A 16694-nucleotide genomic window follows, 5' to 3' on the forward strand; every position below is an offset into this window, starting at 1 on the left:
TTTGAAGAAAATCCATGGTGGAAATGTTTTTTTTTTAAACAGTATTGCATGTTTTTGGGGGGCTGTTCGGGGGGGTTCTAGAATTTTTGGGGGTGGGTTGAGGGGTCTGGGAGCACTGCTGGGAAGGCCTAATTCTGATTGCAAGTGGTTCAAAGAAAATTCATGGTGGAAAAGAGGGGTTTGGGCCTAGTTGCAGACAGCATTTTGGCACGATTTAAACTGAGGCCTAGCGGTATAGCATGTTTTTGGAGGGCTGCTTGGGGGTGTTCTAGATTTTTGGGGGTGGGTTGAGGGGTCTGGGACCACTGCTGGGAAGGTCTAATTTTGATTGCAAGTGGTATGAAGAAAATCCTTGATGGAAAGTTTTTTTTTTATCAGTATTGCATGTTTTTGGGGGGCTGTTTGGGGGGGGTTCTAGAATTTTTGGGGGTGGGTTGAGAGGTCTGGGAGCACTGCTGGGAAGGTCTAATTTTGATTGCAAGTGGTATGAAGAAAATCCTTGATGGAAAGTTTTTTTTTTATCAGTATTGCATGTTTTTGGGGGCTGTTTGGGGGGGTTCTAGAATTTTTGGGGGTGGGTTGAGGGGTCTGGGAGCACTGCTGGGAAGGTCTAATTTTGATTGCAAGTGGTTTGAAGAAAATCCATGGTGGAAAAGGGGGGTTTGGGTCTAGTTGCAGACAGCGTTTTTGCACTATTTGAACTGAGGCCTAGCAGTATTTCATGTTTTTGGAGGGCTGCTTGGGGGTGTTCTAGATTTTTGGGGGTGGGTTGATGGGTCGGGGAGCACTCCTGGGAAGGTCTAATTTTGATTGCAAGTGGTTTGAAGAAAATCCATGGTGTAAAAGGGGGGTATGGGCCTAGTTGCAGATAGCGTTTTGGCACGATTTAAACTGAGAACTAGCCGTATGGCATGTTTTTGGGGGGCTGCTTGGGGGGGTTCTAGATGTTTGGGAGTGTGTTTATGGGTCTGGGAGCACTGCTGGGAAGGTCTAATTTTGATTGCAAGTGGTTTGAAGAAAATCCATGGTGGAAAAGGGGGTTTGGGCCTAGTTGCAGAGAGCGTTTTGGCACGATCGGCAAAAATCGCCCATAGTTACTAATGACTATCCTGGAATAGGAGACTCAGAGTACGCACTTTAGAAATGATGATTATAATACTGTCACCTCTGAAACTGAAAGTGTTATTTTTGCTTTACACAGCGTACCTTATCTTTTTTTCACCGTGGTGTTTTAATATCACTTCCTGTTTTTCTATCAACAATTACAGGCCGGCTTTTACTCTGTGCCATGGAACAAACGATTAAATCAGGCTTCCCATTAGCGATCCGCAATTCCGCATCAGGCAGGCAGTGGACAGTTTGTCTGGTCACCAAGATTGATCGACGGAGCGTCAGATGGAATGGAGGGGTACCGCGAATAAGAGGAATGGCTGGATGCATGCAACTTCACAAATTCAACGGGACAACTACAACATACAGTTAGAGTATCCTCTTAACTTCTCCTTATCTTTTAAATGTTATTGTTGTGAACTTGAACTTCTACGAGTGTGACTCTGTGCGTTTATTTGCTCTCTGCTTCAAATTCATCCCTCCAGCTACTTGATAAGTGTATTTGCTATTTTTAAAACTAATTTAGTAATGTACTAATAAGTGTTTATTCTCTCTGAGGGCAGAGAGGCAAGTGAAATTGCGTAATTATAATTATTACTGCAGCCCTGTAATGTCAAATTGTTTCTTCATAGTTACTTGTAAGTTGTAGTAAGTACTACTTTTCAGGAACCTAACCATCCATTTAGCAAACAACTTCATGCATGCAATAGCACTTCCTTTATGTCTCTTAAAAGATTTATGGATATCTTCGAATCCAAAGATTTGTTTTTCTTCATTTGTTGTTTGTCCATGCTGTGTTTTTTTTTCCTCTCTCCACAAAACTTTCCCAAAAACCCCCATTCCCATCCAATTTTCAAACCCTAACCCTCTTTCCCCGGGCTGTGTGGTTTTTCATTGAGGTGTGACTAAATGACAACAATAAATTCCACACACTTGCTGGGGAGGATAAGTTCAAAGCAACAGAAAAATCATTTTAATCAGAATTTCTTGTGTGCCATCGTGGATTGATAATCAACAACATCCTCCTCCTACACGTGACGAATCAAATGCTTAATGCTTACGTTGCTTTGTCCTTTGCCTTAATACTATTTCTTATAGTAGCCAATCTCCACGCAACTAGTACTTAGTTATCTTTTGAATACTTTAGCACTGCTTAGGCTACAATTTATGGCACTGTTCTCTACCGTACTATCTATCGTACTGTTTCTAATGCTACGCTCAGGCCACTCAATGTTTAATTTCCTTTTTTTTATATGCTGCTACTGCCGGTGTGTGTATCACTACTACTACCAGCACAACGATGATATTTCAAGAATCCAGGATTCAAGTCAACAGACTCAACACCCATCCTTAATCGCTATTTGCCATGCAGCCAGCCCTGTGCCTAGCCCTATTCTCAAACACGAATCCCAGGTAAGATAAGCATTTTGGGGAGGTAGAATAATGGGCTAGGACACGGAGGAGAGGAGAGACTGACAGTGTCACAGTAGTACTAGTGAAGTACTAGTAGGGCAATTGAATTCACTAACTCTGTTAGTGGCACTTTTGTACATGTTTGGACGTTTAGATAATTCATGCTGGTAAGTTTGAAGAAAGCAAATGTAAAGTAACCCCCGCCCACCACCACAAAAAATAATATGAAGGTGTATACTATGTTTAAGTATGTAAAATAAATGAATATATTTCCCCTAACAAAAATAAACTAACCCAACTCACCCCCCTCCCTAACCGCAACCAATGTCCAAATGTCCTTCAAGTCCCTTTCCCCAACACCCAATTCCCACCCCCCAAAAGTCTTTAAAAAAGGGGCAAGGGAAAGTCACTTCCTCCGGCGGTGTCCTCCAGTGGACAGGTCCCGCACCTCTTTGCGGAGGTCCCGGAGCTGGCGCTGATGCTGCTCTGCCAATCGCTCCTGGTAGTTCCACTCGCTTTCAGAGGCGGCGCAGACGTGCCATCCAGGCTCTGGGGGGGCAGCTGTTGTTTTTGCTGCTCTGCGGCGGCGGCGGGAGGCTGTCTGGCCACGGCGCCGTTTTGCTGGAGGCTGCTGGCTGGTGGACCAGGGGGCACTGGAGGAGAATGCAGTAGTTGCCGTCTCCTCCTGCTCCCGAACCCAGAGCCGATGATATTCAGCGCAAATGGCCTCCAGCTTACGTGCCCTGGCCCGGACAGCCATCTCCTTGCGGGTGAGCTTTTTTGGAGCATCTATATGAAGAAAGAAAGAAAAAACTGTAGCCAATAGTCTTTAACATTAAGTCAAAATAATTCAACAGAAAGTTGTCTCACAGTAACACTAGCAACTTGCAAGCACAGTAAAACATTTTGGCATGTATCTTTCCACAGTCTTTGTAGGCCTTTGACATTAGTGGGAGTTTCAGGAATTCTACTAGCAGCACTATGGACTCACTACTACATAGTCAGAGAGTCAGAGACTACACCAGTCTTCTTCTTTTTTCTCTTGTTTTGCAAAACAAATTACTTGTACGTGAACTTGTGGTAGCCGGCATAATGCCAGCTCACTCAGCTTGCACCCAAGAAAAACAGACACAAGCCAAGATGACGTAGACTCGCATTACTTTAAGCAGTATATGCAGGTGGGGATAGGAAGCTCTTACTTTTCTATAGGGGTGGCACTGGCCATACTCGGTTACATCAAGGGCTACTGCTCAATGTAATTAATATTTCGCACTGCCCTCCCGGGCCTTGACTACAACAAAAGGAAAATGAAGATTATTCATTTCTGATCATATATCCTGCTGATCACATGATCTTTGCTTATATGATGGATGACTTTAGGTGCTTTGGTTTGACAGATTGAGTGAACAAAAGCAATAGTCCACCCATGACACAGCTGAAAGAAAATTATTAGCATAGGGAGTGAGTGTGGTACCCATAATTGCCGGAGGATGGGACTTGACTTGATATAATGTCAACTATACAATACATACACAATATATGCTGTGCTTGCAAAGTAAACTACTGTACTGTTAGTCAAGGGAGTATTTAAATTTTCTGAACAATCACAACTTCTAGTATTTGGATTTCCTCATCTTTGCTACTCTGGCATGGACATGCTGTTCAAAGTAACACTGTTTATCTGCTGAGCGTCTGCTCTACTACATACACCTCTGCTATCTATGAGGAAGAAGAAGATACCATCCAGGCTTCCAAAGTAAACGTCTATCATTCTTCGTAATGTCTCAACTTGTACCAAGTTTACTTTATCTCAACAACCAACTAACACCCTTTTCATTTTATTTGGTAAACCACCGTCTTGACTTGCATTTGAGTTTGACCCAAATGATATATTGCAATGCACACCACACATGCATTTTCTGATTCACCCACACAGGCAGTCATCTTTTCTTTCTCCTCCAACCATCCTTGCTTCAAGAAGCCATGCATCTGATTCCTTCCTATCAGCCACCTCTGCCTGCATTCAAAAACACGTATCATTCTTTACAGTCATAAATGTTACAACTCGCTCGTCCTTCCTTTCACCTTTCTTTCCCCTTTCGTTCTTCACATCCCTCAAGATCATCTGATATGACTTGCCTTCACGATAAAAGTTTTCCAGCTGAGTAGAAGTCAAATGGAGGGGGCCATTGCTTACCCGAGAACTACCGCCGCTAATGCTATTACTAACTTAGCCAAGGTTGACTGTCTTCTCCGTGATTGGCAAAAATGTAGTTCTAAATTAGTAACTGTTCTTAACAGTACAGTGTACTTATACTAGTGTACTGTCTACTGTACAGTACATCATACACTCCTTTGCGAGCCTACTCTAAAATGTCAATAAGTAAGGAGTATAATAACTTACCACCGTCCGCCGCTGCTGAGCCATCCCCCTCAGCTCCTCCTGGTGGCACTTGTGGCGCCACTGCATCCGCTCCTTGAGTGGACCCCTCCGCGCTGCTGGCAGAGGCACTGGTGGTGGGAAGTGCTGCATCCGATGTTGTGACGCCTAGAAAAAACATGTCATATTTTTAGATGCCATACACCACCCCCTATTTCGTCTCGTAATGGAAGAGAAAATGTTAATACATATACAGTTTTTAATAATTGGGACTGAAGAAAAGTCACGGTTTTGGGAAGGGTTTAAACTTACATGCTTAGCCATAACATGCAATACTTTTTGGCACAACTGATGAATGCTTGCTTTTTAACGTGCAACATTTTTCTAATTACAGACAGAACAAACTACTCCTCATCACCACCAGGACTTGAAGTTCCAACAAGTTGAGGGCTCCCGAGTACCGCACAGTTACTTCTGCCTGAGGTATGTGGAAAGTCGAACTGCACCTATCATCAACAATGTCCTATTTCTCTTTTCCACACTTCTGTATGTGCATAATAGTCCCTGAAACACTAGTGGTATGGTATGTGCTACTATCAAAAAGCCAACTACCAGCTTATTCTTGGTTGACATTGACATTTTGTTGTTGGAAATTGTCAAAGCACTAACATTAAGATGACTGGAATACACAGCAAGGGCAACCCAGAGGACTGCACTCAGTGCCTCTAGAGCTATTGCTGGATTAGAGTTTTGTTTAACACCGTTTGCCGACTGGGCAAGCTTAGCTACCTACACAGACCGACTCATAATAATAGTAAATAATAGTAGCACAGAGAGTGATGGTAGAGAGGCAGGATACAAATGTAGAAACAGTCTACAAGAAGATCAAAGACTATTTAGTAAAAAATAGAATAAGGAAACAGTTTGGAATGAATAGGAGCTGTAAAAGTTAGGGAAGTATAATTATATTAACAACAGAACAACTTACTGGGGCCAGCAGAAGAGGCTGCAGTTGACCGTTCCTGCCCACTTTCTTCCGCAGGATTCTGGGGTGTACTCTTCTTGCCCCTGGGAGGTGCTGAATGTGCACATGAAATAAACACAAACATGGATGATTGTTTTTTTGAAATATTTGATTTCTTTGACCACGATCTAAAATTATCTTGGGGAAACAAATTGCCAACAATTGCACTACATGTATTGACCTATCTGATCTGGTCAACTAGGAGGATACTAGTACAGTATTGCTGGATTTGCAGACCGTCTACTTGGAAAGTTATGTAAATGACTAACTAAACCAACAACAAAAAGGTTCTACTACGACTGCCAGCACTCAGTGGCACGCGACGTGACCGACACAGTCCGTCATCATGATTGCAGACCACTAAAAAATTTCCTACTACTAATAACAAGTCATAATATACTCAACCTATCCATTCACCACTATCTCTTCTTCTTAGTGGCAGCAGGAGTACAAAGGAAGGACTAGACTTGAGTCTCTAGTCTCTCTAGCATTACGCAGTTCTGTAAAGTACTACACTCATACATATTCAGCCCAAATGAGCACAAAGTTGCAAACAAGTAAGCATAGCAGCAACGCCACTGAGGAGGCGAGCACCTGCAATCGCAGAAGCTATTTAAACATTATTTTACCTGCAATGTAATCGAATTGGCAGCATTCTTGCTCTTCGGGAAAAACATATATTAGCAATATGACACAGACCAGAAGAAAACAAAGTAGTTATTAAATAGTTACTCACCAAGGCCAGGGATCTCCACGCCTAGCAGGTCGAGCAAGTCCTGCTCCCGGTCAATGAGGTCAGCCCATCGGTGCGTCGCTTGGTCATAGGTGCGCCGGACCCCCGACTCCCTCCGCATGGCCCGGCACACCTTATCCCACAGCTGGCTACACTCCCGGAGGCCATACCCTTGCCCGGGCCTGCCCCCTGCTGCCGCGGTCTTCGGGAGGTGGCGCAGAACATAAAATATAAGTGCGGCCACCTCCACCACGCTGAAAACCTCCCTGGCCACTACATCCTCCCCCCTCAATCGCCCGCAAGGGAGCCGGGATCCCAAAAAAGTTCAAAGAAACAAAGGATTGCAAAGATTAGGGGAGGATTGAAAAAGCATGCCCAGAAACATAGCAATGAATGAAAAATAAGGATGGCCGCGCCCATTGAGGACCGCGTGGGTAAATTTGTGCGATATTTCCCCCGCGAGCATGCAAAAACGCACGTGAACATGTAATCGCGCCCCACGCACAACGCGAGTTTACAAATAGCTCCCGGAAATGGAAATATGCAACGCAGACAAGATGGCTGCACCCATGTACGACTGCATGGGTAACTTCACTGTCGAAGCGCTGCAAGCGGCCCGTGAACACGCAAAAAGCCCCGCGAACACGCAAAAAAACCCGCAAATTCGCACGAATTCGCGGATTATGGGGAACGCGAATTCTCCCGAATTCGCCTACCGTGAATTCACGCATTTTGCCCATACTTACTTTTTTACACCTCTCTTCCCTCTTTCTGTACCCCTCTTTCCTCTTTCTGCACCTCTGTTCCTGTTTCTACACTTCTCTTGCATCTTTCTGCACCACTCCTGCCTCTTTCTGCACATCTGTAGGTTTTTTTGCACTGCTGTGGCTTTTTTCTGCACCCCTCTTTCTGCATCTCCCTTGCCTCCATCTGCACCCCTGTTCCTTCTTTCCACACCTCATTTGCTTGTTTCTGCAACTTTCTTGCCTCTTTCTGTTGTTCTCTTGCTTCTTTCTGCACCCTTCTTCCCTTTTTTGTATCCCTTTTGCCTCTATCTGCAGTTCTCTTGCTGTTTTCAGCACCTCTCTTGCCTCTTTCTGCACCTCACTTGCCTCTTTCTTTGCTTCTCTTGCTTCTTTATACAACACTGTTGCTTCTTTCAGCAATTCTCTTGCCTCTTTCTGCACTTCTCTTGCTTGTTTCTGTGCCTCTCTTGCTTCTTTCTGCACCCCTGTTGTCTCTGTACTCGTCTTCCCTCTTGCTGCACCTCTATTGCTTCTTTCTTTCCCATTCTTCCCTTTTTTGCATCCCTCTTGCCTCTTTCTGCAGTGCTCATCATTTTATGCACCTCACCTGCCTCTTTCTATACCTCACTTGCCTCTTTCTGCATTTCTCTTGCTTCTTTCTATACATCTGTTTCTTCTTTCAGCAATTCTCTTGCCTCTTTCTGTACTTTTCTTGCTCGTTTCTGCACCTCTCTTGCGTCTTTCTACACCTCTGTTGCCTCTTTCTGCACCTCACTTGCTTCTTTCTTCACCCTTCTTGCCTCTTTCTGCACCCCTATTTCCTCTTTCTGCACCTCCCTTTCCTCTGTCTGCATCCCTGTTCCCTCTTTCTGCACCTTTCCTGCCTGTTTCTGTACCCCTATTACCTCTTTTTACACCTCTGTTGTTTTCCCCTGACTTCTCTTCCTTCTTTCTGCACCTCTTTTGCAAATGTCTGCATCTCTCTTGCCTCTTTCTTCACCCCTCTTCCCTATTTATCCACCTCTGTTGCTTCTTTCTGCACTTCTCTTGCTTCTTCCTGTACCCCTCTTGCCTATCTCTGTACCCATTTGGCCTCTTTGTGCACCTCTCCTGCCTCTTTCTGCACCTCTTTGGCCTTTTTATGCAGTTCTCTTGCTTCTCCCTGGACTTCTTTTGCATCTTTCTGCACTTTTCTTGCCTCTTTCTGTACCCCTCTTGCCTCTTTCTGCACCTCTGTTGGTTCTTTCTGCACTGCTCTTGCTTCTTTCTGCACCACTGTTGCAAATGTATGCATCTCTCTGGCCTCTTTTTGTGCCACTCTTCCCTCTTTCTGCACCTCTCTTGCTTCTGTCTGCACACCTATTCCCTCTTTCTGCATCCCTTTTGCCTGTTTCTGCAACTCTCTTGCCTTTCTCTGTGGTTCTCTTGCGTCCTTCTTTACCTCACTTGCCTCTATCTGTAGTTCTCTTGCTTCTTTCTGCACCACTTTTGGTTCTTTCTGCACTTCTCTCACATCTTTCTGCACCCCCCTTGCCTCTTACTGCACCTCTGTTGCTTCTTTCTGCACTGCTTGTGCCTCTTTTTGCACTTCTCTTGCTTCTTTTGACACCCTTCTTCCCTTTTTCTGCACATCTCTTGCCTCTTTCTGCACATCTCTTGGTTCTTTCTGACTCCTCTGGCTTCTTTCTGTACACCTCTTGCCTCTTTCAGCACCACTTTTAGTACTTTCTGCACTTCTCTCTCATTTTTCTGCCCCCTCTTGCCTCTTTCTGCACCTCTGTTGCTTCATTCTGCACTGCTTGTGCTTCTTTCTGCATTTATCTTCTTTTTCTGCACCCCTCTGCCCTTTTTCTGCAATTCTCTTGCCTCTATTTGCATCCATATTCCCTCTTTCAGCACCTCTTTTCTCTGTTTCTGTAACTCTCTTGCCTCTTTGTGCAGTTTTTTTGCCTCCTTCTGTACCTCTGTTGTGCCTCTTTCTGTACCTCTCCTACCACTTTCTGCACCCCTTTTGCCTGTTTTTGTACCTATGTTGGTTCTTTCTGCCCTACTCTTTTAAAAAAAAAATTATAAGGTTTTATTGTGCAGTTTAACAAACACAAGCTACATAGCCTACATCCACAAAGTGGCTGCCCGCCGTATATGGAAAAACAAATCAAAACATGGGAATAGCAACATAATACACAGCAAGTCGCCTACAGCCTCATTTGGCCGGCCGCGTCAAATAATCAAGGAGAATCACATCACTTCACTATGCAATACATAAACATGTACTGATGTCGTGTCTACATTCACACTCTGTGGGCACAAATAAAAAGGAAAACAACCAAGGAGAAGAAAACAAGCAGGCTGTCAGAGGTAATGCACCCCCAGGCATGGCAATATTGGGAAGTATATAAATCAGGATCCACTAAGGAGGGACACATAGGAGATCAACCATCAGGCACTCAGGTAAAAGAGCATCCGTGCAGTTTAAGAGCACATCAATCAATCCCAGCAACAGCAATTCTCACAATTGTGTGCACAAAGGCCGAGCAGGGGCGAAATGCATCACACATAATACTATGGGGCGATGCATGAAGAACATGGCCATCAGGGGTGTCAAATAAGTCAAAATCAAACCTCACGAGGCGGGAGTCGCCACATCCGTGTAACCAGCATCAGTCGCTCTGGCTGAAAGGTAGGATGTCAGAGGCGACCAGATGTCGCGAGGCCGAGAGGATGTAGGTAGTAAATCAGCATAATTGGGGAGCTGTTCCTGGCAATAAATCCAAGTAGGGCCAGCAGCGGCGTGCTATCTAAGTGTATCTCAGTCATCTGGTGCAGAGCTGCAAAGACCTGTTCCCAGAAATTCCGGACAGCTGGGCAATCCCAAGCTAAATGTAGCATGTCTGCGTTAGGCGCGTGGCATCTATCACAGGTATCAGAGTCTTGTAACTGATACCGGTGCATTTTGTCCGGCCTGTAATACAGCCTGTGGAGGTATTTGTTATGTATAACGCGTAGTCTACTACTAGCCGATATGCGCTCAGTCTGGAGGCAACAGAACTCCCACTGGTCGTCAGTGATTGCAATCCCCAGCTCCTCCCCTAATCGCGCTCGGGACTGTGAGCGCATACCTCCCGCTGCTCTTGGACATTGCGATATAATAGGGAGACCAGTTTCGTAGGAGCTTCGCCTTGCAGGAGTGCGTGGAGGGGTGCAAGCGTGGGAGGCTCTGCCAGAAAGGTACCGTGCGAAACTTGGAGGCCATGTTGGAGTTGCAAGTATAAAAAGCTGTCCAGCTGTGTGCGGGTCAGGTTTTGAAAGAGGCAGTCCAACGTACGAAATTGCCCATTGTCATACAAATCACACCAGTTAACGAGAGCCGCCCTCTCCTTAAGTTTATGAAAGACCGTCTCCTGCAGTAGTGGCATTGCGGGGTGATAGACCAAAGGCAAAAGCGGGGAATAAAGTGAATCTGCCCCCAAGAGCTTCTCTGTGTGTCGCCACGCAGTGATCGTGGCATTCACAATATTCTGCGTGCTCTCCCGGGCCTGCAGCCTAGCGAATAGCACCCCGTCTATGGGGATCGGGTGTGCCAGCCAATGTTCGGTGGCTAGTTGCGGCATAAATCGGGGACGCCATACCCAATAGTATAAATAATGGGCCTGAGCGCATATATAGTAGAGTTCTAGGTCCGGGATGCCAAAGCCACTCGCAGCATAAGGCCTGGTAAGAGTCGCCCACTGAAGGCGAGCCTGCCGTCCTCCCCACACCAATATAATCATTTCAGTTTTCAGTAACGCAAAAAAATGTCGCCCCGGATGGTACGGGATATTAAGGAAGAGGTAGAGCAGTTGCGGGAGTATGACCATTTTAATCAAGGATGCCCGCCCAGCCAAGGACAGTGGGAGCTTAGTCCAGCGGGCTACATTGTCGGTGATTCGGGCTTGCGCAACCCCATAATTAAGTCTCATCAGTTCCTCTTTATCTCGTGAGATACCAATCCCCAGATAACGAAGTTCGTCATGGCACCATTCGAGCGGGTAATCTAGGGAGAAGCGATGTACCGAATCCGTTAGAGGAAAGAGGCATGATTTCCCCCAGTTAATTTGGACTCCGGATATATACCGCCAATAATAACAAACTCCCTGAGGAGCACATTGAGGTTGGTACAAGGATCCCGAACATACAGAGTAATATCGGCCGCATACATCGATATAAGTATCGGCCGCAGGTGGCAATACAGAGCCATGTCGTTACGTCGTTGTCTCAGGTGTGCCGCTAGCGGCTCAGTGACCAATGCAAATAAAAGAGGCGACAAGGGGCATCCTTGTCGGGTACCCCGGGCAATCGGGAATAATGCGGACATGTATCCATTAAACAGTACCCTAGCGCCCGGCTGACAGTACAGGAGTCTTATCCAGGAAATAAAAAGAGGGGGGAAGCCCATCCAATGCATAACGCCAAATATGTAATCCCATTCGACAGAGTCAAAAGCCTTGGTGGCGTCTAGAAAGATCGCCGCCAAAGGTAAATCCGGGGAGGCTGTATCCAAAATAGTGAAAAGGGTACGCAGATTATGGGAGGTAGACCTTCCCGGAACAAACCCAGATTGGTCCGGCAATATCAAGTGATCCAGTAGTAAACTCAGTCTATTGGCAATGAGTTTCACCAGAATCTTTGCATCACTATTGAGCCAGGAAATGGGGCGGTAGGAGCCACACAGTCGAGGCGGTTTTTCGGGTTTCAAGAGTGAGACAATGAGCGCCTCCCTCATGGATGGCGGAAGAATACCCACATCCAAAGACTTCTCAAAGACCTCACGCAGGATAGGTGCCATCAGATCTACGTAGGTTTTGTAAAATTCAATCGGGATGCCATTCAGTCCGGTGGCTTTGCCCGATTGCATACCCATGATGGCCTCCCGGACCTCATCAAGCTCGAATGGTGCACAGAGGAATTCGCGGCGCACATCGTTCAGCCACCCCAAGGCGACATTGCCCAGGTAGGAGTCCAAATCTAGATCACGCCGGCCAACGCTCGTATACAGAGTGGCATAATGGTTGGTAAACTCATCTAAAATGTTGGCGGTATCCCAGCATCTCGTACCATCTGATTTCTCTAATGCTATAATGTCGCGGCCGTTTAATCGCGTCTGCAAGCGCTTTGCCGGGGCGCTCCCCCTCCCCATACCTACGCGCCACCCAATGTTTTCCACGGAAGTTTACCTCTCTGCGTGCTTCTGCCATGTATTCAGTTAATGTCTCTCTAAACCTGCCCTGAGTGTCCCCATCTGGATGTGTTGTTAATTGGACTTCAAGCGTACGGAGCTCCTGCTCCAATCTAGATAGGGAAGAAATTATGCTCTTTAAAACTCCCACTCCCTTAGATATGCAAACTCCTCTAATGGGGACTTTGAATGCCTCCCAGATCATCTAGACACTCCTCACAGATCCCTTATTCCTTTCAAAGAATTCCCTGATCTCATCCTCCAGTTCCATTCAGAATACCTCATCAAGCAGCATACGTGTGTTTAGCCTCCATGCACTGTGGGGGCAGTCAAAGGTCGCAGAAATAAGCGTGAGCAGGACAAGGGCATGGTCAGAGTATGTCCTGGCCAAGTGTTGTACCATGCTAACCATAGGGCCAAGGCCACGAGATAATAGCCAGTAGTCCAGTCGCGCCCAAGACGCGGCGTGAGCAGTGAAATGCACGCCCTCGCAACGGAGTGGATGGACGTGTCGCCAAGCATCTAGCAAACAGTTATCAGAAAGGATGTCATGAATTGTCGCAGCAGCTTTGGTGCGGTGGTGCGGTGCAGGGTGAGGTCTGTCCACAGCAGGAGCATATGTGACGTTAAAATCTCCCCCCCAAATGACATAAGTCGAGCCAACTTCCTTCACCTTGTCCCATAGGGAAGAGAAAAAATCAAGGGAATCTGTATTGGGGCCATAACAGCACACGAGGGTCACCAAGTCAAGACCCAGCTGCCCCCAGGTAAGGCAGAACCTCCCCTGCTCATCACTGAGTGAACCCACCACAAAAAAAGGCACATTATTCTTAATTAGTATAGCGGTACCCCTGGCATAGGTAGAATAAGTAGAAAAGACCCTGTGCATTGACCACCGAGAGGCGAAAGCAGGGACCCGTAAGGGGCTGAGATGGGTTTCGTGCACCATCGCTATATTAACGTGATGGTGATCCAGGTAAGCTATGATCTGTCTCCTCTTCCGAGGATCCCCCAGCCCTCTGACATTCCATGTATGTATGTATGTGTCTTGTAAAGCGCACTGCTGCCCTGAGGCTTCGTGGCGCTGTAGACCGCTGGGGAACCCGTCCTGGCTATCCCTGTGAGATGGTCCCTACTGGGTATCTCCAAGGTGAAACCAGGCATCCCCGGCGAATGTGGGGGGCTGTTGTAGAGATGAGGCAAGCTAATGCCCAGAGTTGCCAAGTGTGATCCCTGGTTAGAGTAATTTTTAACAAAACAATGGTCCTTAGGCAGAGGAGAGAAAATTTAGAAAATAAATATAGGCTAAATAGAACTATATTCTTTTAAGACGTGTCCAGCCGGACAGTTTTTAATATCTTGATAAAAAATAATAACCACAACAGAATTCCCACAGAGTGTCATGGAAGTGGGACACCAGCCGATGTCCGACAAACCCACTGGGAAAACATACAAAACATACACAAATGATAGGCAAAGAACGGTCATCTGAATATCATAAATTATAGACAGATGATCCACAATCTACACATATGCATGAACAATTATTGTCAACTATGCATTTAAAGCATTTCTGGTTAGAGTAGGCACCGAGGTGAGAATTATCGAGTCCGCTGACCCTGGTCCACGACCCTGCCGCGTCGGGGATTGAACCCTGGTCCCGGGCCGTTCTCTGCTTCCGGGTCTGCCGCCTCTAACCAGTGAGCCACACCACTCCACGTGTGATAATGTTCAATGGCGACTTCTCATGAGCCATCATGTATGTAAAAAAAATAAGAAATAAGAAATGAAGGAACATGCCCAACCAGGCAAGAGTGCAGTGTGCGCAAACATAGTGAGAACCACCATGTGCAATGTTGAAAGCATCAAACCACACAGGAATGGTGATCTCAGGAACAAGAAGAGCGAAATGCAATGCAGCCAGCCACAAAGTACAACATTCGTGCCGTACAGCACCCCCCTCCCTCCCCCCACCCACTGAAGCATCCCAAACATGCCAGTACCAGACACCGACCCCCCGTCCCCCCCCGAACAAGAAACCCAACAACAGTGTAGGTCGCACTAAGCTCATGTAGTGGACCAGAACGGGGGAATGCCCTTTGGGGGCCATCTTAGGTGGCGACACAAACTCGCCCCGGTCTTACAAGCCAGCAGCCAAGGCTGCCGAGCAAGCAGACAGAGGTGCCCGGCGTTAAGGAATGTGGCACATACCATGTCACCCAAGGCACTCACACATAGAATTGCAATGCGACTGACACAAATGGAGCATCTGTGAAGGAACCCACAGCTTGAGGAAAGAAAAAGTGGTACAGCAAAGAAAAGACTGCAGTTTAAGGCGTTTATGAAGAAGGCTACTCTTAACTTCACATCCAAAGGGCAGTCCACAGTAATGCAATCATATAAGGGCAGAGCAGCCCACATGCCCCCAAGCACAGTAGACCCGGAGCAGAGCTACCCCCAACACAGAATCAAAATTGACAGAGCAATTAAATCTTACTACTATTCCAAGTCCGCTCCAGCCCTCAGTGGATCTCGGGAAGCTTCTGTATCCTCACAATTCCTAGCCGATCGTTTCAGGTGTTTTAAAAAGTCCTCCACTTGCTGGGGCGCCGTGAAGAATCGCTGCTTCCTCTGATGAGTAACTCGCAATTGTGCCGGGTACAAAAGCGCATAATCAATTTGTGCTTTCCGCAGCTTAGCCTTGAAATCTAAAAACTTCCGGCGTTCCTCCTGTACCATGGGAGTGAAGTCAGGATAGATGGAAAATGTGACTCCATCATGAGACAGCTCTCATTTGCTGCGTGCCACTCGCAAGGCCATATCCCGGTCTCTGTAGTTCAGGAGACGTGCTATTATAGGACGAGGGGTGTCCCCGGGCTTGGGCCGAGGCCCGAGTGAGCGGTGTGCACGCTCAACCATAAATTGGGCAGAAAAAGCGTCCGCGCCCACCGTCGCGAATAGCAACCTCTCCACATATTCCTCCATGCGCCCAGTATTGGTGGACTCCGGAATGCCAATAAGGCAGACGTTATTGCGCCGGCTACGCGCTTCCAAGTCCTTGTTCTTTGCTGCAATGGTGCGAAGCAGGTTATCCATGCGAGACAGGCGGGACGTGTGGGCGGCGGCGACGTCCTCCGAGTCCGAGATGCGCCGCTCCGCTTCTTTAAGTCTTTCATCATGCCCATCAAGCTTGTGGGCGATGGCGTCCATCCACGACGACAGCCTGTCCACTTTGTCAACAATGGTGGAAAATCCTTGCCTGACCTCTCGGAGGATATCTTGCACCTCGGCAGTCGGGGCAGCCGCCGCCGCCCCATCCGCACCGCCTCCAGCCGGCTCCTGATCACCCTGACCAGATTCGTGTGTTTTCTTGGCGGCTTCAAAGGTGAGCTTGAGTTGGCGCGTGTCCGGTTTACCCATTACGCCCAAAGATTATTGTAGGAGTTCCAGATGTCGCGGTCTGACAGTGCACAGGGAGGGGAAACATCCTTTACAACGCAACTTTTACTCCGCACTACCATTACGACGCAGCTATTACAACGCAAGTCGTTACAACGACTTGCGCTGGACGGCGCTGTAGGATAGGGAATAGTTTAATTTTCTGTCCAACACCTTCCCTAGTATCCGTGGGGACTGGAGTTGGAATAGAAAATTAAACAAATCCACTATCCAGCGCCCCCAACGCAAGTCGTTGTAATGACTTGCGTTGTAAAAACTGCGTTGTAATGGCATGCGGAGTTAAAGCATGCGTTGTGATGACATACATCCCACAGGGAGAGGCGCAACCGAGGCGCAGCAGTATACTCAACCCGTAGTAATGTGCAGAGAGGAAGTCAACTCCTCCGCTTCGTAAATGTAGCCACAGATAGCCGAGGTAAGCGAAAAAACAACGGAGGTAATAGGCAGCAGGAAGACCAAGCGTGCTGCACCCACCAGAAAAGCGCACTCTCACCTGTGGTTCTGGCAGAAGTCTAAACATCCCTGTAGGGCAGCCGCCACACCTCTACAACACACTGAAGCTAAAAAAAACAAAAAACAGGCCTCCAGACTTCACCGCAGAGCTGGAATTCAAA

General features: G+C 47.0%; 1 long non-coding RNA gene across 1 annotated transcript in view; it reads right to left on the reverse strand.

The window, feature by feature from the left end:
* Positions 1 to 2945: 2945 nt before the first annotated feature.
* The window catches only part of LOC144753320 (uncharacterized), a 33373-nt gene continuing 19624 nt past the window's right edge, over positions 2946 to 16694 (reverse strand). Inside the window, exons 2-4 of the long non-coding RNA XR_013594293.1 lie at positions 5892 to 5981; positions 4928 to 5071; positions 2946 to 3312 (exon numbers count right to left, since the gene is read on the reverse strand). This is a non-coding gene — a long non-coding RNA (uncharacterized LOC144753320). The remainder of the gene's footprint in view (positions 3313 to 4927; positions 5072 to 5891; positions 5982 to 16694) is intronic.

This window comes from Lissotriton helveticus, chromosome 5_1 (assembly GCF_964261635.1).
Source record: "Lissotriton helveticus chromosome 5_1, aLisHel1.1, whole genome shotgun sequence".
Classification (NCBI taxonomy): Eukaryota; Metazoa; Chordata; class Amphibia; order Caudata; family Salamandridae; genus Lissotriton; species Lissotriton helveticus.